We start from the raw sequence: 25,452 nt of genomic DNA, 5'->3' as shown, positions 1-25,452 counted from the left end.
ATGACTTTCAAAATCCCCCAGATCCTTTGTTTAACAAACATAAATTCATATTTAGGATCTAAATGATGAAGTTACAAAACTGTCATTTTGCTTTTGTGTTTTCACCAATCCATCAGGTAGTCAAGGCGTGTGGAAGCATCTCTTTAAAATAATGAGTATGAAATGTGGACAGGTTAAGTGGCTTGTTCATGTTTACCTAGTCAGAGACATGGCAGCTAGAGGGATTCAGGTCTCCTGATCCACATGTACAAGATTCTCTTTATTACCCTGCACAGAATAGTAATTGTCAGATTAGACAAATGATACGTAGAGGGCTGGCCAATTTCGTGATGAGACGGCTATAGGTAGCAAAGGATACTTGTTCCCTTAAGTTTATTATGGCAGTGCTGGACAGCTAGCTCCCTGGACACTCTCTTGAATTAGTCTTAAGGTGTAATGGTGATTTCAGGCATACTAGAATATAGCATCAGAGACCTGGGGAGGTCCAGGTAGTGGACTGGAATAGCTGCAGCTATTAAATATCTAGGTCATCTTTTATAAAGGGTTGTAATATATACTCTAGCTTCTGATTTCAGTGCTGCCAGAAAGGGAAAAAAAAATCCATCTTGCTAAAATGTAGTCAGACAGCAGTTTGTCTTTCCAAAACATTATTAGGTATTATTACAGAATGTGAACACCTTTCATTCCTGACAAACAGGAAATGTATGCTGCACTACTGGTGTGTCAATCAGAGTGATAGCATCAATTTTATGGTTTTTAATTCATCCCCACCTCCTGCCGAGCCTTTTGCTCATCCCAAATTATGAATCTTAAAAGGTACGTGATTAAGAAGAAAAAATATGTCTCTGCCTGTGTGAACTCCCTTGTGAGGAGCTTGGAGGCAGATATTTAAGAGATTTGTAAAGCATGCCCTGACCACTCAGTGATTTGGACAAGCGACTTACATTTCCTGCAGCTGGGAGTGTCACCTCATGCTTTAGCTTTAGTATTTTGCTAGCAGCTCAAGTGATATTTTTTATATGCATTGACACCTTTACATTTGTTAAGGAGCAGAAAGAAAATAAATTAACGTATTAAAAGCTGTATTTGTCAGTTCATGATGCTTCAGTTACATTTTCAATTTAGGTTTTCCCAGTCTATTTCTTTCCCTGTGGTCTTTTGTTGCTTTTGATATACATGCAATAATAAATACAAAGCCAATTCTGGAGCTGAGCTTTGAATGCACAGTTCTTTTCTTTCTACCCCTTAATTCTTGTCTTCAACATGTAATGAAAATGGAGAGCATTGCCAGTGTCAGTAGAAGTGAGGCTGTTTGTAAATAAATAAATAACGTGTGCTTGTGTGTGGCGTGCATGTGTGTATGTGGGGGGGGTTGTGGGGTGTGACACACACACACACACACACACACACACACACACACACACGAGTCTATTTCTTCTCAACAGGGGGTTTGGGAGCCTGGGGTGTCAGAATCTGTCCTCCCATGCTCCTCTCTTATTTCTGGTGAGGAGCCATTTTTCCTGTTTTTCCTGTGCAGCTCCACCTGGACTTAATTTGCTGCCATGAACTCTGCAAATACCACACACTTATTTAAGATTTGGGAATATCATCTGATAGTTGTTGAATGTAAGGTGAAGCCATAGTTACCAATTGGGCAAGGTCAACTTTCCCTTTTTCTACTGACCACAGAGTGAATGTTCCATCACTGACAGATAATTCTCTGCTTATAGCACATGATGACATATTTAATAGGTCTTTAATAAGGATTTTCACTGTATGGTGTCCTCCATGTTTAAATCACTTAGTCATTTCAGTGTTAGGTTTAACACTTTTAGTGCTTGAGTGTTTCCACGAGAGTGCGTGGAGCCTTGAAGTAACCCATGTGGTATTTGTTTGTGAAGGATTTTTCATTCTGCTTTTGCCACACTTTCTCTGATTCAGAACTGAAGTATGCTGATTCTCTTCCATGCAAGAAAGCAAACGTAGAACATGAGCAAGAGCTCTTCTTTCCCTGGTTGGGCACTAGCATAAAACGCTGTTTTGAGAGTGATGGTTAAAGGCATGTGCAAATGTGGCTAATGCAGCAGGGCCTGCCTTATAGGGAGGCGACGCCCTGCAAAAAAGCTGCCCTCCCCACTTAGGAAGAAAGGAGGTATCAATGATCCTGTCAAAGGAGCTTTCTCTAAGGGCATAGCCACACCTCTCTTTGTGTATGTGGTGTTAGCATTTCCAAAAGTGAATTTATGAACTCTGTCTCACTTGCTTCATTATGTCGCCATGTTATTAAAGGCAAGGGCACTGAAGCTTGGAGAAATTAAGCAGCTTACTTTAAGGTCATGTAGATGGTAAGTGGCAGGGCTAGATTTTGAACTCACATTTGTTTTCTGAGTCCAAACCCTTTCCTTTACCCTGTAGTTGCTTATGATTTGAACTACTTATTTGGCACTTACTTCTATTTAAATTCTCAATTAGATTACTTGATTATGAATTCCTTAAGAACAGTGGCATGTTTATAATAGGGATTTGTACATGGTATACATAAATGAGTATATACTTTAGATTGATTAATGAGTTGAACAGTTTTCCTCATTCTCTGTTTATGTGTTATGGCATTTAATCAAAGCACAAATGTTTACAGGCATTGGAGGGACTTCTGTTGGATATTGAGAACATTAGGTGATTGTTTTAGATTGAATTGTTATGTCCCCCCAAATTCATACACTAAGGCCCTAACCCCCTGTATGACTCTATTTGGAGATGAGGCCTGTAAGGAAGTCATTAAGATTGAGTGACATTATAAAAATGTCAGGTCAGGTGGAACCCTGACCTGATAGGATTAGTGTTTTTATAAAAAAAGAAACCAGTGAACAAGCTCTTTCCCTCCCTCCTTGTCCTCTCCCTCCCTCTCTGTCTCTTTCTTGTTGTTTCTCCTCTCCCTCTCTCTCTCCCTTACATGTCACATGTCCTGAGGAAAGGCCAAGTGAGGATATAGCAAGAAGGCAGCCATCTATAAGCCAGGAAGAGAGTCTCTCCAGAAACCAAATCACCTGACACCTTGAACATGGACTTCTAGCCTCCAGAATTGTGAGAAAATAAGATTCTGTCATTTAAGCACTCAGTCCATGACACTATGTTATGGCAGTCGGAGCAGACAAATACAGTAATTAAAGCCAAATCTTTTTCAAGCAGGTCATTACCCTGTGGGGTGTGGATAGAGAACAGCCATAGAGACAGAGCGGAATTGGATATATGCTCATGTGCTTTGTCACTTTGGAAGTGAAGGTTAATGTTATTATACCAGCAGGCCCAAAATGCCCTCAAAGTCAAAATGGCATCAAAATGGTTCAAAACATTTTGTACTGTTTAGAAGTGTATACGGCAGTATTTAAGTCTGCATGGTTAGGGGTGAAAGTGAGAATGATGGCAAAAGTCTTCAGAGAGAAAATGAGAGTCTGTGTCCTGAAGAATGAATAGTTTTCTAGAAAATAGGGTGAATGAAACTATGTCTTCCTCTGAGAGAAGAGAGGTATAAGTGAACACAGTGGAATCATGGATTCATTCACTATGGCTAGAGCTTAGAATGTACATGCTTGAGCTATAGAAGGTGAGGTCGGAAAGATAAGAAAGAGCCAGTTTTTTACAAATCTTCGTATGTTAAGCTTAGAAATCAGACTTCAGTCTGTAACATGGATGACATAAAATAATTTTAACTTCTGTAGTTATAGAATCATATTTGCAGTTTAGAAATTTACTCTCGAGGCACTGTGGAGATTGTACTAGAACCCAGTCTTGGGATAGGATTTAAGGGAGTGATGCTAGTTCAAAAATTCTCTAGGAAAGATTACAGAAAAGCAGGCATGAAGCTGCCTTTGATATTTTCTCCTTAGCTGAAGGACAGAACTCAAATTTTCAACCATTCAGAATTCAAGTAATACTTCCTTCTTTTTATTATGGCCCTGGAATAACTTATTTCTAGAAAAGAAATGACTTATTGTTCTTGTGGATACCACACATCACGAATGACACCCATGCTCTGGTCCTCATCAAAACCAGAGTAGCTCCAAAATGAATAAGCTGGTGGTCTGGTGAGAAATTCAGCATTCTCTATTTCTTCTTCTGAACACTCCTTGGTTTCATTTTTATGAGGTACCACATTTTGCTATGCTTTTAGCTGGACCTGTTTTAATGTTCTTAATCCAGTGTTTCAGAGAGCAGTAAAAAGAACAAGTAAACATGTTCACTGAGAAATCACTAATGCAAGCCCTAAGCCCAACAGGATTCATAAAATATATAACCTCATCCTAGCCTGGCCAGGATGCTGTAGACTGGAACTAGTTGAAATATGGGAGAAAGTTCATGTTTTTGTGCTGTGAACTGGGCTTTTCCTTTGTGCCTAATGAGTTTTAAAACAGTTGTAAAATCACTACTGTTAGACTCTCCTGAGAGCAACTCACATGTGAGAAAGGTGGACAACCTTGTCTTGTGATTAATATGCCTTCCCCACTCAGTATTGTGCTCATTTTTTCCTTTTCAAACAAAACATCAGCCTACTGGAGAGGGACTGTTCTCACTTTTATGTGTCACACGGATTCCTCAAAAAACAGTGATGATTGGTTACCATGACACGCAGATGCCCTTCTTCCTGGGCACTCCGTATCAATCTGGGAATCTCGTCACCCCAGTCACCCTCGAATGTTTCCTTATGACTGCATTCTTACTGGCTGTAAGTAACTCTTTTACTCAACAGGGAACAAGGGCCAGATGGCATGCAGACATGTGCTTGAGACGGTGTGAGCCTCATTTGTTCTCTGTTTCTTGTTACTTACTGTCACTCCTTAGCTAACTACCCAGAAGGGACCCACCCTGTGGGCTGCTTTTTGCCATTCATATCTGAGATATAATGACATTATTTTATTTTATTAACGTTATTGTTATGGGTTTCTTTTTTTGCTGTTTTTCAAAATGCCTTTAAAAAAAAAAAGGTGAGATATAAATAAATATAACACTATAAAGGGGTCAGCCAGAACACAGATGTGTAAATACAATGAATGTTGTCCCATTCAAATGAATAACCTTGAACTTATTCCAACAACAGTGTTATGGCTCAAAAATAATTTTTATTTGGGAAATTCTCTTTTGAAATGTCTTCAGAGACTTTGCCTATCAATCATAGCAAATCATCATTCTCTGAGGGTGGGTTAGATCTTTAAAAAAAAAAACTCCTTGAACAAATAATTATTAGGTACTTACTAAGTGGCAGGCAGTATACCAGGAGCAAGGAGCAAGACAGACATGGTTTCTGCCTTTGAAGACATTTAAGATTAAATCTGAGATGAATGTCTGAGCCCTGGATAATACCTTTACTGATAAGAACAAGATGTGACTGTACAGTGACAATCTTAACTGCCTCAGATGACAATTTTAAGGAAGAGATTTAAAACATTTTGAGTAATGGCAGCATCTCTGGAATAACTCTCAAACATACTACCTAGAAGACAAACACTGACTATGCATACAAGTATAGTGCTATAGAGTTTATAAAACACTTTATATACATTATATCACTCTCTTCTTACAGAAATTCTAGATTATCAACTGGGTTTAAGTAACACTTTCCTCTCTTATTAAATAAATGACCTCTAGGTGTCTTCTAACTCAAAAGTCATCTGTGATTCTTATGTCTGTACGTCCATACTTTTACACTGTATCAGTGGTTCATTACTTTAGAATAGTTCCCTGTGATCTATCTGGTTGAGGACCTTCCAAACAGAGATGGGTGTCCAATATCTTCTCTTGAAGTTGGCAGGAGGCCTGGGGCTCTGTTGGACTGGGCATCTAGGAGCCTGGCAAGGAATGGACTGGGCTCGTGCTGAGTCTCAAGGTGAGGAATAGAGACTGAAGTTGAAGCCCAAGGCAAGGGAACTCTCCCTAGGAGTGAGGTGGGGTCTGAAACGTCAGGTTCACAAGATCAAGCAAAGCTCAAGGAAATGAGACTCAAAGAAAAATGTTGGCTAGGCAGAGTAAAGCGGTTGAAGAGGCAGAACCAAGAAGGCTCCCTGAAGAAACAAGATTTCTTTTTATGCATGCTAGAAACAGAGTTCAGAAACCATTAGAGTAAAAGGACAAAAATGTGAAATATTTTTTTAAAATTGGCTTCCCCCCCTTAATCCTGTCAGTGGTTAAATAGTGAAAATAAGAGAAATGTATCTCTGTGTTAAAACTTTACCTCATCACTTTTCCAACCAGAAGGTCATTCTTATAAGAAAATGGAGAATGTTTCTCAAATAGAACATATTTGATGTTCCTTCATGGTCTCCTGATAGAACATGTATTTACAGTCTGAAATTACAGCTCAATCTTAATGTCTTTGAGCCTTCTTTGTCTATATAAAAAAGTAACATGTTTACAAGTCCAATTATTAAGATTATTAAGATCTAAAAATTTCTGTCTACAGAAATGTATACACAGGAAAAATTAAGAGGAGGTTTGTTTCAAGAGTTTGCTGCTCATCCCAGAAAATTAAATGGAGTGTTTGAATATGTCAAAGCCATGCCAAGAGATAAAGTAGTAGACTTTGATGGCTTTGACTGCATACAAAGAGAGAGACACACACACAACGGGGATGCAGGGGTAAGTAACTTGTAAGAACATTTCTAGGAGTTCTGGGTATAACAGGGCACCTTTGGAAAAACAACAACAACAACAACAACTTTTACTTTTGATCCAAACCATTTCACTGCCATGTTCAGAATTTACACCTGTGTTGTCCCAGCAAAATTTATCCATGGGCATAAGCTGACTGTTCAAGGTGAGATGCAAATACAATGGTGCAGTTATGTACAAATCATAGGTAAAGGAAGCTGCTAATCATCTATTTTAGTTTTCTAGTTTGGGTTTGGTATCATTTTCAACCCTGGGCACATTTAGTAGCTGTGTTTCAAACTAATCCAAAACTTGATTTTGCTTGTTTTCCTGTTTATTTTTCATTCTTTTTCTGGGCGATTTCTAAGTATCTAGGTGCTTTTCTAGTCAGCCATATTCTAGAATTTTAGCACCAATAAGTCTGTTTACAGGCCTTTTCGCTTTGTTGCTGTTGTTTTCTTTCCCTGAACAAATTTATAACATTAGGTCTCACTTTATCGAGAAGCTTTATTTTCCATCTGCTCTCCATTTTTGCTCTATTATTAGGCTATGCTTCTGGTATTCGGATACTGCTTCATTTCCAGGACTCCAGTTGACGTCAGCAGGGAACCTAAGGCAGAGGAGGAGAGCATAATACTGGGCTTGGCTCCACAGGCTGTTTTGGGAAAAGCGTCTGGTCTCTTTGAGGTGGGACTTCCGTTGGATGGACCCCCTGTTCTTTTCCTAAAGACAATGGAGCCTCTGCATCATGTTTAATGCAGCCATCAGTACAGGATGATGTACTTGCTCAACTACCCAAATATATTGACTTTCTGCTAAAAGGCTTTTAACATAAATTTTAAGAGATTAACAAAATACATCACAGACTATTGCTGAGAATGCAGGGATTTTAACTACGTTTCTCCTCCATTGATTTTAGTTAATATATTTTAACCACCCCCTTATTTTACTGTACCTTTTAATTTGTTATTCATTTGTTTGAAACCAGAACTATGCTGAGGCGCTCTGGACCCACAGGAACTGAAATAGTTTGCCTTCATTATCTGGTAGACCTGCTCGAGTCTGTAGGCCCGGACAGAAACCACAAGACTGTACAAACTGGCAACTGTGGGTTTGTCTGTTCTCTATTGATTCTATTTCTGGAAAAAACATGAACCAATGGGTGAGCCATGTGACTTTACAACTTACCCAAAGCTCTCATCATAAGGGAGATAGAGGCCTTTTGCAGACAGGTCATGATGGGAGCTCAACACTTTTCTGTTTGCCTTTTAAGCATGGCCTTTGCAAGCTTTGACTTACAAGTTTAACTGCTTATACTATGGAATATGAAACTACTATAGAATTGTAAAATTCTATAGCATGTTGTTTATATTTGGTCCTATTGTCCCAAACATCTAATAAAATATGTAATATAGACTTGATAGAACTTTGCTTAGGAAGCATCTTATTCTTTCTTCCAATTTGAGAATTACAAGGCAATTTCATCATAAAATTTTAAAAGCAAATAATATACATGTACTTTTCAGACTATGAAACTACAGATGATAGAGTGTTTCCTTCTCTTGAGCTTTGGTATTGATGTTAAATACCAGTACTCAAGAAAGTAGAATGCATGACTTCTCTGTGGTATGGCTTAATGAAAGAGTTCTGGTTTTGGCTCTAACAAGCTATGTGCCCTTGATCTCTCTCCTTTCCCATTACATGTCAAATGACCAGAAGATCTCTAGTGCTTATTCCACTTTTAAGATTCAAAGTGAAAAAAAGCCCTTGAAAATACCGGAAAGATCCAGGTAGAGGAGAATGCATCCTATTAAACACACACACACACACACACCCTCAACAGAAAAACCAAAATAGCTCCCCTTCCTCCTCCCCCAACAATGACAATGCAGCCATCTGTTGGACGTTCCATTTCACTTAGCAGCTGCTCTCAGATACAGAAATCTGCATTCCTCCGGCTCGTGCTGGTATGCATGCAGCATGTGTGGGTACTAGCATTTGACTCTCCCACCCAAAGGAATGGCTTTCATTGAATAAAAATGATCACAGAAGGTTTCTTACTCTCCCATCACATATAATGCCTTTTTCCTGATAATAGGCATTTGGAGCTATCTCTGCTCCTCTGCGTATTAAAATAAACTCTCTTAGAGACATTCACATCAAACAATCATCTAAAATTAAAGAGAACAACCAGGAAAAGGCTTCAGTGAAGCTCTTGCCTTGCCAGAAACTTCCGCATTGAAAGAGAGTGGAAGAGGGTGGAATATAAAGTTCCGTTCTACTTTTATTTTGTCAATACCCCCAACATTGCACTTAAGCACTGGGAAATGAATGTTGTTTAAAAGGGAACCAGGAGGCTTTCAGAAGCAGCATTAATCTTACCATCAAACTAAATGAAAATATATAAGATGAATCTCCAAAGGGGACAGAAAAGTGAAGCCCTTTAAATCCTCCACCCTCACCGCTTGCCTCTTCTCCAGGCTGAAATTTTGTCTTCTGTGTGGTATATTATATAAAGTGGTATATCATTAAAAAAGAGGCACTCGGGGTGGGGGTTGGGAGGAGCCACAGTTACAAACAACAACAAAAACCTACAGGCACTGTAGACAGAGAACCTTGGGTAAAACTGGATCTGCTTCTGAGTCCATAATTTAGGACATTTGTTACAAGATGACTGTGGTTTTCTATAAATGTTAGTTTGCTGTATTATTTTCCATGAACTACTTTTCCAAAATGCAGAATATTTTGCCCCCCAAACATGGAAGCACTAAAGCTCAGATGAGGCACTGATTCATGCATGGGGAGTCACTCAGAAACAGCTGGTCAGCCATCTGCGGCCCCAGAGTCCTCTTATTTTTACTTTATTCAGCTAATTCTTTATGTAGAGGAGAAGAAGATGCATCAATCCAGGGAGGAGAGCATGGCTCATGTAAGAAAATGATGACTAACTCCTGCCTGAGACTGGTATCTGGTGGCCTGATGTGCTGATTTGGAGGGGCGGCGAGTTTCCTATGTGCATTAGGCTTTCAACTCTTTACTACATGTGCATTATTTTCTGTGCATCCTGTTCTTTGGGGAAAGGAAAGAAATAATGATTTGCCATTGATTGTTTTGTGGGAATTGTTCCAGATTAGAGCACCCTTGAGAGCCATAACTTGCCTTTTCAAGGCAGACAGAAGAGCCTGCAGAAACAAGGATGAGCCTCAAAGTCAGACGTGTGTGTTTGTCCTCTTTTCTCTCAAATGCCCCTGAATTAGAGCATTTGACTGCCCTAGAGTCTGTGGTCAAAAAATATTGGGGGTAAAGGCAATGTTTAACATAGGTTAAAAGATAAGCCGTGATTCACTGCCATAATTATGCAAGTTAAAAAAATGCTTAATAAGTATTGAGGTAGTGCTGTTTTATTTTACATTTTGACATTACTATAAAAGAGTTGTAGATAATTCAATCAGAATAGCCTTTTGCTTCTCACCACAGGTAAGGCAGATTTGTCGACTGAAGATGGATCGTTATGTTACCCTTTCCTTGTGTCACCCAAGGCAGTTCATTCGATGACAGAGCCAGATGACTCTGGGAAGCAAAACACTCTTCCAGTTCTAGGAAGAAGGCTTTTAGGGGCACAGGTGTATGCCGCTTATAGGTGGGTGTCATTATAGTTTAAGCAAATTATTCTGTGTCTCTGGAAGCCACTTTTGGCACACTTTTTTACTATTTTCCTTGAATCATTAAAATCTTATACCCATTCTCTCCAAAAACATGGGTATACATGTACACACACACACACACACACACACACACACACATTGTGTGTGTATATGAATATCCTCCTTAGTTTATTATTTTTTTTTACCTAAGCTTGTTATCACAAAGTTTTTTAGTTCCTTAATGACTTACAGAACTATAAGATAAACTTTAATCTTTTCAGATTGAAAAGTAGAGAAGATAAACTTCTGCCTGCATTTAGCGTGTGTAACATTATTAAACGCAGAACACGATTTACTGATCACCTCTAATTTTTTGTGGTGTACAACAATGAAAAGTCTTTAGGACAGTCGACTAGAACAAAAGGCAAATGCGCTTTTAATTGAAAACGCATGCGATTTTTAAAAAAGAATCGGAAACCATCTGTACTGTAAACTTTTGTGTCTCTTATTCATTCCTGTTTACTCTGCTATTCAATCCAAATAAAGATTGTTTCCACCTCAGCAACATAAAAATCACATGGACTATCTCCTTCAGGCTGTCAGTCAGAGGAAAGATATACATATGCCCACAGTATACACTTGTGCTTGTTCACAGTGTTATTTGGGGAAAATATGTTGCATGTTCTCCTGGCTCTCCTAGTTTTACATTTTGAATTAATGCAATTTATTCTAATTTATGACAACTGTTTAAAAGGCTTGTTCTCCATTTTTCCCATTTATAAAGAAATTATTTACATAGAGAGGGAAAAGCAGGAGGGAAAGTGGGCTGCTTTGCATAATCAGGTGTAAGAATTGAGTGGACTGTGTTTTGGTGTCAGCATTGTGTTCTAGGTCTGACTGTAAGCATGTCTTTCACAGCACCCTTTCTGCCTCTTTGGAAATAGGTTCTCCATAATTTCATTCCTTTCTTCTTCTTAAAGAAAGCCTTGTACAATTGAGTTAATTACCTCCTTCTCCTCTCTTGTTCTCTCTTCCATATTTATATGGGAGCTATCACCATAGTACCTACATGTGTTGTTAAGAATGCTATTTTAGAAAGGAAGAGAGGAAGAAAAGAAAAAAGAAAGATAGATAAGGCAGGGAGGAAAAAAAAAAACAGATTATTCCTTGTCCTAGTTGTAAGGATCTTTTAAGGCCAAAAATCATGGAAAATCTCCCTGATTTTAAAGGTCTTTTAAATAGCTCTGAATAGAAGGGATTTGACTCCTTGTACATAGAACAGTGCCTCAACCATAGTAGGTAATTTTAGAATATTTGTTGACTGGCATCACTGGAGAAGGAGCGCAGAAGCTCAGACAAAAAGATGATAGGGAGCCCATGTTGATTTCAGAGTCAATATAGGATCTGGATCTCCCTTGGGACTTTCATGAAATTCTATTGGCCTATGGTTTATATCCTACTAACTATATATGCACAAAGTGGTATACACACACGCACACACACATATGTGTGTGTGTGTATATATAGTATATATTGTATATATATATATACATGTGTGTATATATATACATATATATATGTGTATATACATATACACAACTTCAGCTAATATCCTTAAAAGGAGTCACAAGTCAGTATACTAAGTCTTATTATTATGTGACAGTTGTTCTAATCTTCTCATTTGTATTAACTCACCCAATCCTCCTAACATCTCTAGGGGGTATGTCCTGTTATTATCATCACCATTTTATAAATAAAGAAGCTGAGCAATGGAGAGGTTAAATAAGTAGTCCATGGTCCTGTAGTTAGTAATGGCCAGTGAAAGGGATTTCACCACTCCAGCATCCAGTGCTCTTAACTACCACACTGTGCCTCCTCTCTCTGACTTCCATTCTGGACCAGAAATTGGGGCTGGGAATATACCTTTAGGGTAATAGGATTTTAGGGCCTGGATCTTGCCCTTACAGTAATGATCTGAACCTCAAATCTAATCTCAGGGGAGGCAACTGACCACAAGACTCCCAAGAAAGTACTATCCTAAATTATCCTTTGTTTATGTGGTTTTAAAATGTTTAAGCAGTGCCTACTTAACCTGTGGAACCCATGGCTTTACACTAAAATCAGGCATTAATTAAACAGACATTTATTGGACAACTAATTGTAAAATTACTGAGGATGCAACAAGAAATCATCTTGCTTTTATGGATGTATCAGTCTGTTGGGTGGGAGAAAATTAAACACATGAACGAATAATTAAATATTGCTTAAGAACGACTGGTAGAATCTATATTTTGATGTGTGGATGGTGGAGGTTAGTGCAGACTAGGGATCAGGCTAAGACATATACATAGATATCTGTGTCTTGAACTTAAGTCTTCAAAAGTTGATAAAGGGTTATATAATCAGAGAACTAGATGAAGACACTAAGAAGAGGAAGCAGTTTATTCTAAGACTTGAAGATATGAAAGATGATGCTTTAAATGTGGTGTAGCTGGAGTGAGGTACCAAAGTGATGAGAAATGGGCTAAAAGTATAAGCAGAGATTAGACCACAAAGGACCACTTGTGGCTTCTATACTGTAGGTAAAGGATTTCCATGAGGGATGATAAGCAGGGCACTAGTCTCATCTAACCTCTTTTTTGAAAATGAACTCAGAAGTTGATGGCCTGGAGGAGGGTAAAACTAGAGAAAATCAGGAAAGGAACCTTCTAGAATAGTGCTAAACACTAAGCATAGTATAACCTTTAATACTCAGAACAATCCTATGTACAAGATATTGTCTCCATTTTATAAGTTTTGAAAAAAATCTGGGAATTGTTGAGTAACTTGTGTAAGATCTTGTAGCAAGTAAGTGACAGCTGTTTTAATTTCATATCAGTTGGACTCCAAACCCTACCCACTTCCCACTATATCATTCTGTCTCCTATTTCAGTGTCTTTAAAAAAAAAAAAAAAACTACACTCTTAGTCTCCGCTTTGAATCACTCAGAACTTCACTGCACTGCCCAGATTCTCTTTCTAACTGTGCTCATAATTTCTTAGTCTCTCTGTTACCTTCCCCAGCCTTTGTCTCAGTGCTACCTGGTTCTCATTTCTACCTGCAGCACTCTGCTCTTCTCCCCCTTCCTATCTTCCTTTCCACCCATCTCTACCCCTGACTGGATCCCTCCTTCTGAAGCAATCCATACATTCCACACATTTCATTCAGGAACCTGAGAACCATCCTGCCCCCTTTACTCCTCTAACACTCAACAGTTAAGGTGTCCCCATGTCCTACTGTTTCTAGTTTTAAGCCTCTCTCATGTTTCTTTGTTCCAGGTTTGGTCAAACTGATTATCACTCTTACCTATACTATTGCAACAGCCATTTGATCTAGTCCATAATTATATCTGGATATCAAAGTGATGTATCTGAGTAGAAGTCTGACTGGACTGCTCCCCTGTTTAAAACTTTTCATTGGCTCCCTACTAAAAGCAGAACAAAATATAATTTTTTAAGAATGTTCTATAAAGTACCCTGAGATCAGGTCATCAATTCTATCTTAAACTTTATTTCCCATTGTTTAGCACATTGTCTGGCAATAATAAATCCTCAGTAAACATTTGTTGGGTGAATGAGTGAATGAAACTAACTTGCTTATACTAATATATTTAAAAGAATTAGAGGTACATGTGATCTAAAATAATGACTTCATTTCCTAGCTATCTGAAGGTAGTTAGTAATACTTAAACTATTTATAAATAAAGCATCAGCATTGACCAGTCAGAGTGGACACAGGCTGGGTGTCACTCGATATGTGCGCTATCAACTCTGGCTAGACTTTTTTTAGTGGGTAGGTTTTTATTAGCTGAGAATCCCCTCAGTTGAGTTGCTCTCATTTATAACAGGCAGAACAGCGTCTGTGTAGAGTTCTCTGACTTTGGATATCATCCTAGAAGCATCCTCTTGCTCCAGCTGGTGTCCTCTCTGAAGCAGCTGAAGGACCAAGAGGATGGGAGTAAGATTCATAGATGGGATCTGGGGCTTTAAAAAGAGAACAGCCTCTGTGTTTCTTGTGGATGTGAAGCAGAGAGGAGCATCGCCCTCTACACTTCCCCTGTTTTCCCCACAAAAGTTCTGCAGAAAGACCTTTGAGAGTCCATGTGGAACTCCCCTCCTTTTGAACCTTTTTCCTTCTATGGATTTTTCAGTCTCTAGCCACTTTCCTCCCAGTCTACTTGTCTTTCTCACCTCTTTCGGTTACTTAGGAGTGTTTTTGCCCCTCCTAGTGCTTTTTCCCATATACTGCCATCTTCTTCCTCTCCCACAGACCATCTCCATTTCCTTAACTGAAAAGAATTATAATCTTATATATTTAGCAGGTCCATTAAATAAAATTTTTACCACCTAAGGATCAAATAAATATTGCATTTTGTGATTTTCTTTCTCACAAAAACAAAGGTAAGCCAAATCAAAACAAAAAAGTTGCCTTGGATAAAAAACCTTGAATACATCAGTTTTTTGTTCTAATAAAGCAATGATTTACTGTATCTAAAAATAAAAAAGCACTGTGGTCTGAGTGCTTAAGTAAATAAAAAAGGCAAATGAGAGACTTGTACTAAAAAGGAAAAGGGGGAGGGGAAGGAGAATATGGAAGAGGAGAAGATTTCAGAAATCACAAGTTAAAAAGGAAAGACAGAAGAAATTGGATCAATAAATAGCCTGTAATGACTATATACCCTCTCTTTGGTTCATGGTCTTGACCTTCTCAGCATAGGTGGAGTTCCTATCCAGCCAAAGGGAGACTAGCCAGAAGGGAAGAAATCACATCTGGTTTTATTCATTAAACGATTTTTTGAGTACACACTATATACCAGACACTGTTCTAGGCCATTGGAAATCTTATAAGAACAATTTATGTTCTTGATCTTTTGTGTTTCTTTTTATGTTAAGAGCATGTTCTTTTCAGGGGAACATTTATTTATTGTGAGCCTTCCTTTTTGTAAGTTGCTCTGTGTGCCAGCCAAAACCAAAGGCAAAAGGTAGGTAAAAAGCAAAAGAAGAAAATCATGCACATAACAATCTTATAAAGATTTGTATTCGGTATACTGTGGAGAAAAGTTTCAGCCCTTCTCTTATTGTGTTTGCATCTGTTTCCCTATCCCCAAAGAGAATTAGCCAAATAAACCCCTACTGTACCTGGTGGAAGTAATGCACAGCGGCACCTTCACTTGTGTGGCTGGATATTAATGCTAATGTACAGGAGTTAAATATAGCACAAAGCAAGTATGTCAGAAGGAAAAAAAAAAAAAAACTACACGGCAAGGGGTGGGATGGGGGAGGCAAAGAGATTATACACCTAAACACCAGGATAAACTGCAAAAGTGGTAAACTGGTATGAGGGGAATGTAGTGGATATTCAGAACTGAGTTCATGCTAACCTAATATCCTCAATAGTGAGACCCAACAATGCTGCCTAGGTGAGTATGAATGAGAGGGTCTGGAAAAGAGAAATCTGAGATGACACTGATTAATAAGAAGGCTTGATAGCCAAGATAGGGTTCTCTAAGTTTTCTCGTTCTTTGCCCACTTCAAACAGGAGATGGGTACTAAGTCTGTACACCTTCGGCTACAACCAGTCATATTATGTGCTGGTTCTACAAATCTACATATGTCCCATTGCCTAATTATTAGATACCACTTTGAAAAACTCTGGAAGTGCTTCATGGGCAATGGCTTAAAATAAAGAGCTTAGTTTTGAGAAGCTTATCCATGGTCAGGAGATTTTTGCCTACAGCCATGGAGATTCTGGCTTCAACATGTACCCCATTTTTTCCTTAGGACACTGTGTGATGTATGAGTGAAAGCACTCGATGGGGAGTTAGGAAAACTATTTAAAAAGTGATTTTTTTCAGTACACATTTATGTCATCTTGAAAAGTTAACTTCTCAGCACGTTGTTTATTTATTTTCATTTCTAAAGTAAGGCAGTTAAACCAGATGACCTCAATTGTCCTTTTTGGTTATGACATTCCAGAGTCTCAGTAGATTAACTTAAAATGCCCCATTTATGACCAAATGTAGAAGTTAGGGTAAAAGCCCCAGCCACAGGGGACATAATATGGCCATCTGTGCTTGGATCCTGCTGTGGAGGAGCCTAACTTTCCCCAAGACACTGATCACCTCCTTTTGGGGCAGATGTTTTCCTTAAGTCAGAAGAGAGATGTCTATACCTGAGTCCAACTGAGTAGATCCTACCTCTTTAGTTAACTGATGTATCCCCTGGGCTTAATACAGTCATTGGCACTTACTAAGTGCTCAGAAAATCTTTGATGAATGAGTTAAATATCTCCTGGGAAACTAATACCTAAGTGGGACTTAAAAGGCTGTAAAGGATAAGGAACATTTCTTTTAGGGCATGCGATACTGAGTGTAATTGAGGATAAGAGCAAGAACTCAGTGTTCACATCTTGACCCTATCACTTATTATCTTGACGACCATAGGCATATTACTTACTTTTTCCAAGTCTAATGCTCTTCCAGAGAAAGTGGGGTTAAAATGGTATCTTCCTCATGTGGACATTGTGAAGGTTGAATAACTACTGAATTATGAGCCCAGTGACTAGCAAATAGTGAATTGTTAATAAATATTAATGCTACTTTACTTTGAGTTCTGAGTAAACAAGATAAAGGGGGGAAAACTTCTAAAGCCTTAGTGATGCACGTGTATTCTGTTAAAGAGCTCATTAACTAGTTATTCAACAATAATGAAATTGAGGTTTCTTTAATATGTTCTCTATTGAGCTGGTGTGTTGTGTGGTAGGGGAGTTGGGGAGGGTTCATTTAAAAGAGAGGATAAGACTAAACAAAAAGTTAGGGAGGGACCCAAACCATAAGAGACTCTTAAAAACTGAGAATAAACTGAGGGTTGAGGGGGGGATGGGAAGGAGGGGAAAGTGGGTGATGGGCATTGAGGAGGGCACCTGTTGAGATGAGTACTGTCAACCAATTTGACAATAACTTTCATATTAAAAAAAAGACTAAAGAAATAAGCAGGTTGTCAGCTAGTATCTAATGAAAAGTGAATTCAGAGAGAATGCACAGGATCTAGATTGGGTGTGATGATACCACATGAGCTTTGGTTTGAGGCATTAATATAGGGAAATCTAGGGTGGGTGGACAGTGAGCTTGAACCATACAGAGGCTCATTTACTAAGACAAAGGGCACTGGCCAAGTTAGTTCAAGTGTCTGTCTGGCTAGAGTGAAGGCAATAGCCGGAGAATATTGTCCAAGCTCATGTTGGGCCCCAGCAAATGTGAGGGTTGGTCTTAGTGTACACAGCGAATGCTAGAGAGTTTTCTGACATAGCTGCTTTTGGGTTTGAAGATAGCCTCTCCTCTGTGCAGGACCAGAGCAGGCAGTGATTTGAAGGGATAGGAAGCAAGGGATTAGCAAGTGCTAAGGTGTTAGATCATGAACAAGTGGGGCTGGAATGTGGGGGTACCATGAACAAGTGGGGCTGGAATGTGGGGGTGGGCCTAAGTCCTAGAAAACAGGTAGGTAAGAAGCTGAGGAAAAAGCAGAAGATGTACTGCGTTATAGGCAGACTCAGGCTTTCCATCTGATCTAAAAGAGCAGGAGGGAGAATAGAGAGTTAAGGAGAGAGCACTTTAATTTAGAGACTGTAGGTCCCCCCAAGTTTTACTCTGATCATGGTTTAAATATCTGGTAGGCATCAGAAATTAATTCCAAGTTACACCACGTGAGATTGACAGCATCCATATGCATTCTGCTTTGACACCATTGGCTCAGAAAGTTAAGTTGGCTGTAGAGATAGATGATAAAGAAACTTGGCAGGAGCTGGCAGCAGAGCTAGAGGGAAGAAATAAAAGCAAAGAAAAGAAGAAGAAGAAAATGAATCTAAATAATACTGACCACAGGGGGGAAAAAACTCTAAACATTAAAAAATGAGTAAAAGTCTTATTTATCAGATCCAAGAAGATTTATCTGAGGCAAAATAGGATGATCCAATGACTAAAGAATTTTCATGTTTCCAAAACGACCAAACCTGGAGGATATATTCCTCCACTTCTCCTAGTTATCTAAGAGGCTAGAAAGAGTGATCCTATTAAAACAGGATGGGACAATTCTAATGTTCTCCAATGAGTGCACAGGTCAGAGCTCAAAGAGAAACCTTAAAAAATTAAGTGACATCAAGAAATACCTGAAACAAACTGCTGGAGACCACAAAGCAGCAACAAGCCTCAAGGTAAAAGAATAGAGAGCTCTGCTAGTGTAAATGGCCCATAGGCATGTTCTATCCTCTTACTGGGCAGAGATCTGCTGAGCACTTGCCAAAGGAGAGGTTCTGAACATGCAGTGGTATGATGGTACAGCTGGGGTGGTTCCCCACCAGGAAATAAAAAGTAGGGAAAGGCCTTGAAGTCTGGGGTGTCCACTTTATAATATAAACCTCACAAAATGTTGAGGGAAGGTAAATGGAAATGGGAACATGGGAATCCAGATAGTGTTTTCCCTATGGGTACTCTGCTTTGACACCAATTGTCAATCTTTTTGGACTTCTATAACAAAAATACCATAGGCCAGTGACTTAACAAAATTTATTATTCACAGTTCTGGAGACTCAGAAGTCTAAGGCATGGGCACATGTGCTGTTAGATGAGGGCCTTCTTCCTACTTCATAGATGACTATCTTCTCACTGTGTCTGCACATGGAAGAAGCAGTGAGAAGGTTCTTTGGGTTCTCTTTCATAGGGGCACTAATCCCGTTCATGGGGGCTCTACCCCATGACCTCATCACCCCCCAAAGGCTCCACTTCCTGATACCATCACATTTGGGGTTATGATTTCAATATATGAATATGTGGAGGTGGCCACATTCAGTAAACACATAACACCAACTTTAACCACTTCATTAAATTTTAATCCTTTGATCAGAACTTTTCCCTTTCCCACCTAGAAACTCTAAAGACATTTAAATCATCATTTAGAACTTTTTATAGGCCCAGATATTCTATATATCATGTGACTTGTCTTCCTGCATGGCTTCAGGTAACCTTAGATGCCACCCAACTGGTATGATTTGTGAGATACTAATAACTTACACATTTTACTCCATGCCATTCTCAAAATGGAGGTATTTTCCTTGTGGTGCCACACACTAGGAATTATCAGTTATGAGTCCAATTTTGCCAAAAATCTGCCTGGCAGGCTTTGGGGGATAAGATCCAAGAATGCAGGAGAAATAGGGCATGACTATGGTCTTGCATTTGAGTGATTGTGGAAAATCTTAGAAATGATCTAGATCAATAATGATAATGGTGGAGGCACCCTTATGAGGTCAAATGCAAGATTAAAATTTTAAGACAAATTTATTCAAAATTTCCCTTAAATTTGCCAAATCTTACTGTAGTAAAGAACAAATCAAAGGCAAGTAGTTTGAAGACTTGCCTACTCATAATGCTAGAGGAAATGCCCAACACTCAGTGTATCAAGTTAGTGTCTTCTCTTGCACAAAAATTAGTGATGACTTAAATATTCTTTGAATAAATTAAACAAATGCAGGTAGATTTTTTTCAGGATATAAAGCAATATGGAAACTGACTTGAGGTCTGAGAACCATTTTTGTTTTCAATTATAGTCACTTATTTTATACAGATTTTAAAGTTTACTTATTTACTCACTAAAAAATTATTTACTATAGGAATAATATAAATACAAATATTAAAATCATACTTGAATGTATTATTTTGTAAATGTCTATTATAATTAAAGTCTTTTTTCAGCACCATGGAAAATTTGCAGAGCAGTCAGTGGGGTATGATTTGACCAAGCAAAGGATTGGTTGATTTGAAGGGATGGTGGAGAATAGAACATTTGTTTGACTTAAATTGGGCAACTTGATTTAAGAAGCACCAGAACAATATACAAAACTACATATGCCATCCAACCCTGTCAAGAAATACCATTCCAATGCTGCAGAGCTGTGCCAGTTCAACTCAGAGTGCCATCTTCAGCCAGGCTCATATGGCAGTGAAGACTCAGTGAAGAGTCAAACCATTTCCAGTCCTTTAATTCTTAGGGAATGGATCTAAGGGGCCAATGTGCCTTTTCCATATTGCGGGGAAAATACAGCAGCAAGCACAACTCCCTGTGATTGCTTCTAACTTTATAATATTCAGCAGCCATAAGGAGCGAGTATCTTCTAATATATGCTGATTTTTATTGAGGACTGCAAATTTTCACATTCCAATTCTTTTTTTTTTTTTTTTTTTAATTTTTTTTTTTCAACGTTTATTTATTTTTGGGACAGAGAGAGACAGAGCATGAACGGGGGAGGGGCAGAGAGAGAGGGAGACACAGAATCGGAAACAGGCTCCAGGCTCTGAGCCATCAGCCCAGAGCCTGACGCGGGGCTCGAACTCACGGACCGGGGCTCGAACTCACGGACCGCGAGATCGTGACCTGGCTGAAGTCGGATGCTTAACCGACTGCGCCACCCAGGCGCCCCTCCAATTCTTTTTAAAACAAAGACAATGAATAATGAATAGCAACTTCAGAACAGGCGAAGCTAATTCTACTTTGAGCCACCAGTAGGTATTCTTTGGTGATGTTTGGGCCAGGCAACCATCGTTGAAAAGTTACAGTCAGTTTTTGCAAGTTATGTTTCTATTTAACCAATAAGGATCCTGGAGACTTTATTATGACAATATGATGGATTCTTATATTCTACCTTGAAAGGTCTTATTGCATGGCCTTCAAAAGATTAGTAGAAAGGGCATTTATTGTCATTCAGTTTGTTCACTAGTGATCAGAATAAAATAAATTAGGTGTTAAAGAGAAATGCATAACTTGATTTTTGTAGGCACAGACACAGACCTCACTTCAAGCCAGAAAGGTGGGGCATCCTCAACTTTTTCTCTCTAATCCCTTGAATTTAAATAATCACCAAGCCTCCTCTGACCTGCTTCCTAAATTGCTCTTTTTCTTCTCCCTTCCTCCCCATCACCACTGCCACTGCCCTACTTTGAGCTTTCAACATTTTTTCTGGAATGTTACATTTGCCTTGTTGGTGATCCTGACTTTCTGTTCACAGCTATCCAGATCAACTTGCATACTGCTGGCAGTGCTGATTTTCTAACATTCCTATCAAATATTAACCACCCCCCCAAAACAATAAAGACACTTACAATAAATCCAGAAACAAACTCCAGGGGCTTCTTATCACTTGAAGGACCAAGTCTGATTCTTCACAGGACTTTCAGATAAATTCACATTATGAGCCCTGCCTATCTTGCTAGCCTCATCTTCTGCCATACTGCCTCATGTTTCCAGTGCACTAGCCAGACAAAACTGTTTGCACTTCTCTAAACCTGTATGGTTCCTCATGCCTCTATAGAACACATCCTCTCTTAGCCACATTGCAAATTCATCTCTGAATCACCATGAGAGCTGCCTGCCAACCAAGAACACCTTCACTGAAATATTATGTAAGAGATAAACTTCATTCGTATTTGAGCCATTATATAGTCTTGAATCTTTTTGCTACGGTAGCCTGTCTTACCCTAAACTGTACCTGTGTATGCAGGTACTCCTAGAGGGTACATAGCTTGCCTACTGGACGGAGTGAAAGAATGAGGCAGCCACTTCTGATCAGCTCTAGGTAGAGTGAGAACAAACTCTCCTCTTTATGGTAACACAGTGTCACATGGCTTGACAGGCAGAGGTCAGCTAGATTTTAGCTTTCATAGACCCATGCTTTAAAGTACTGCAGAAAGTTCACAATCATATTCAATGATCCAGGAGTGCCCAGTGTGTGGTAAAGTGTAGGAAAGTGTAGTAAAGAGGAGGGACTTTACTAGGAAGTACAGATATGAAGGACACATAGATTAAGACACTGAAGTATTAATAAGAAACTATAACTTAGGGGGCAATGTAATGACCTATTACAAATGTACAAGTCAAGAGCCTCCAAGGAGGAAAAGAGTACTTATAATTCAGAAAAAATTATATGTAGAAATTTGCATCTCTGCTGGGGCTTCAAAATATAAGGTAAACTTTGATATTCACAAAGTGGAGATCCCAAAAACATTCCATTTCGTTGGAAAGGTGTGGGAAAAAATATTCAGGTGCCAAAATGCACAGCTACTTATCTGGTTAATCTGGGGCATGAGGGTGGAGGAGATGAGAATGGGCAGACAGACTGGAACCTTATAAAATTGTTAAATGCCGTGATGGGTAGGTTAGGGCAAGGAGGATCCACAGCAGGATTTTAACATGAATGTTCTGTTAACCAGACAAAAATGATTTGGAATGGACTAGCCTGAAGGTACAAAAACAAATTAGGAAAAGTACTGGAATTGTTTGGGCAAGGAGTAAAGAGAGCCTGAATTAGGCTAGTGGCAGTGGGAAGAGAAAGAAGGGAATGAATTTTGGAAGAAGACTTGAATATTTCTCAATGTGAGGGAGGAGAGAAAGGGACAAAGAATATGGCTAATATTTAAAGTCCAGGTGCACAGAAGAAAAGTGATATGCTTAACAAACATTGGGATGCCATGAAAAGGCACAACTTTTTATAGAAGAAGAGTTTGGTTTTGAGCTCCTTGATTTTGACTGGCTGTATATACAGAGACAAGTTTTATATCTTGTGTCCATCTTTAGGTTGTAAATAGCAAACACTTAAAAAGCTCTTACTGTATGCCAGGCACTACTCTAAGCACTTTAAACATATTAACTCAATAAATATTCAAGCAACCATGAGGTAATTACTAATATTATCCTCATTTTACAGAGAGTTGATATACTCAGAGTAACTCAGTTAGGAAGTGACAGAGCGGGGATTTTAACTTAGGAAGTCTGATTCAAAAATCCATGTTTGGAACTGACATGCTACACTGCTTCTTGTAAAGTCACTTAAGGAAAGAAGACTTCATAAGGCAACAAAGAATGTATAATGTAGATTGTGGATGTTTAGGAATACTTCTAATAACTCTTACTGATCCAAATTCTTTTAGTGCCTTTGTTCTCCTTAGCTGAGCATTAAGCATCTTCGGAAGTTTCTGATCAATACGGTACAATATAATAGATAGTAATCTTTTCCAGATAGAAATATGCTTCATAAAATATTATTCAAAAATATATGGGAATGATGAAAAAGACAGGATCCTGTGTTAGATTCTGTCATAGGCAAAGGTGATTCTCAAAAATAATAATATGTTAGTGCCCCATGAAGAAAGCCAGAATAGTTGGTCAGCTCGGGATCTCACTCAGCCTTATTCTTTATGGTTGGCCTTTAGCCAGAGCAAATCCTTCCAAGTGACAGCTGTCAAATGTCACATGTTACAGATTAAAGTGAAAAACTATCTAGAATGATGGATAAAAATACTATAAACTCCGAGATCCTAAGAATTCCTTATAACTAAATTCTCAGCACCTGGAGTAGATGTCTATCACTTATACCCATTTCCTGGAACAATTTTGGCTTTATTGTAGCACAAATGGCTAGAAATAGTTCATTAACATTACTTTTCAGTTAATCCAGACACTTTAACTAGAGTTTCTTCACTTGTATATCCAATTGAGAGACATGGTTTGTAGGGTAATAGTCCATATCTGCCATGCTTTCTTCATGTCCTACCACATTTCCAGTGAGAAATGATTGGTAAATTAATAATAGTAAACTGACATCTTTATGAAGTCTGCAATGTGGAAAAATCCAGTAAGGAGGATGAGTTGGGTGACCATACACCCTGGTTTGCTTTGGACATCCCTGATTTACCCTTGTTTCAATATAATTATTAATAACCTCCTCATTTGCACTCTCAAAAGTGCTTCTGGTTTCGTTTATAAAACATATGATTATTATGGTGAGCAAAGCACTGAGAGTCTTGGCCACAGAATTATACACCTGATTCTACATTCATTTAGGTAATTAAGTGTGGTCAGTCATTTGAAGGCATTCTCAGAACTTCCTTTAAACAAAGACCAAGTGTAACAGTGAACCAAGGGCTTTATTGAAGTACCCCAGAACTTTTCTCTGTTATCTTTATTTTATTTATAATTTGGTTGTGGAATGATGGATAGCTGGATTATTAAACTATTAGAATAATTCAAAATCTAAACCTGAACAAATATATGTAACAGTAAGTTACGATATGATCTAGTGAAGTGAAACACAGGCTATGAATGTCCTATTCCAACATCTATTCTCCCTTTCCTCCTTACTATCTCAACTCAATTTATTTTGGGTGGCAAAGTGTCAAGCTAAAAGACTATGTTCCCCAGAGTAATTTGCAGAAAAAAATGGCATGGTGATTAAGTTATGGTCCACAAAGTATATTCACAATATGTGGTATTTCCTGGAAGTCTTATTAAGAAAGGAGATGGCAGAACTTTCTTCTTGCTTTCTGGAGTGCAATGGAATGACTAGAACTGGAGAAATAATCTTCAACCGTTAGTTAACACACTGAAGGTGGTGGGCAAGCAAGAAAAATGGGCCTGTTTTCCTGATGATCCGGGAACCACTATGTTAGTTCTAGACTGCATATCTCTGGGTATCTGTCCTATGGGAGAAAAATAAACTCTTTACTTATTTATGGAACTGTTATTTTTCTTTTTGGTCACTTGCCGGCAAACTCAATTCTTAATGACTCAGGGGAAGAACACATGAAAATTCCATACACAGAGTTCAGAGTGGGTAGCAGTGAACATTGAGGAAAGTGGGAATGTGTTAGATGGGAAAGTTAGGCTACAGAAAGGGAAGAATTTCTTTCAAGTGTTCATAGAATTTATAAAGGTGCAACTTAGCATTTGGGAGAAACTAAACTATTGAGAAAATTCATGTATCTTATTATGTATAGCAATGGTGATACTCCAAGTGTGAGCAATAAAATGCCCTAAGTATATCAGAAGTATCCCTAGTTGAATTAAAACAATAAAAAGTATCCAAGTGCCCACACTTCAGCTTGGAGTCCTGGAATGTCTGGACAACTTTTTTTTTTTTAAAGGAAGGCATATTATAAAGCACCATGGTATCAATTGACTACAAAATGCTTTCACAACTTCCCAGAAGAGTTTCAGCTCATTTCAGCATAACATGACCGGGTATGACTACCCATTACAATATGCTAGCACGTGAATTCATTATGTGCAATATCTAAGTCCATCAA

The 25,452-nt window shown here is 38.6% G+C and overlaps 1 long non-coding RNA gene across 4 annotated transcripts in view; it reads right to left on the bottom strand.

Moving 5' to 3' along the window:
- LOC147584288 (uncharacterized) overlaps positions 1-25,452 on the bottom strand; it is a 185,816-nt gene that overhangs the window by 6,290 nt on the left and 154,074 nt on the right. The gene's annotated exons all lie outside the window — the stretch shown is intronic.

Source organism: Puma concolor, chromosome A1 (assembly GCF_028749965.1).
Source record: "Puma concolor isolate L17-30 chromosome A1, mPumCon1.1.hap2, whole genome shotgun sequence".
NCBI classification, from domain to species: domain Eukaryota; kingdom Metazoa; phylum Chordata; class Mammalia; order Carnivora; family Felidae; genus Puma; species Puma concolor.
This window is presented reverse-complemented; position numbering and strand designations above follow the sequence as displayed.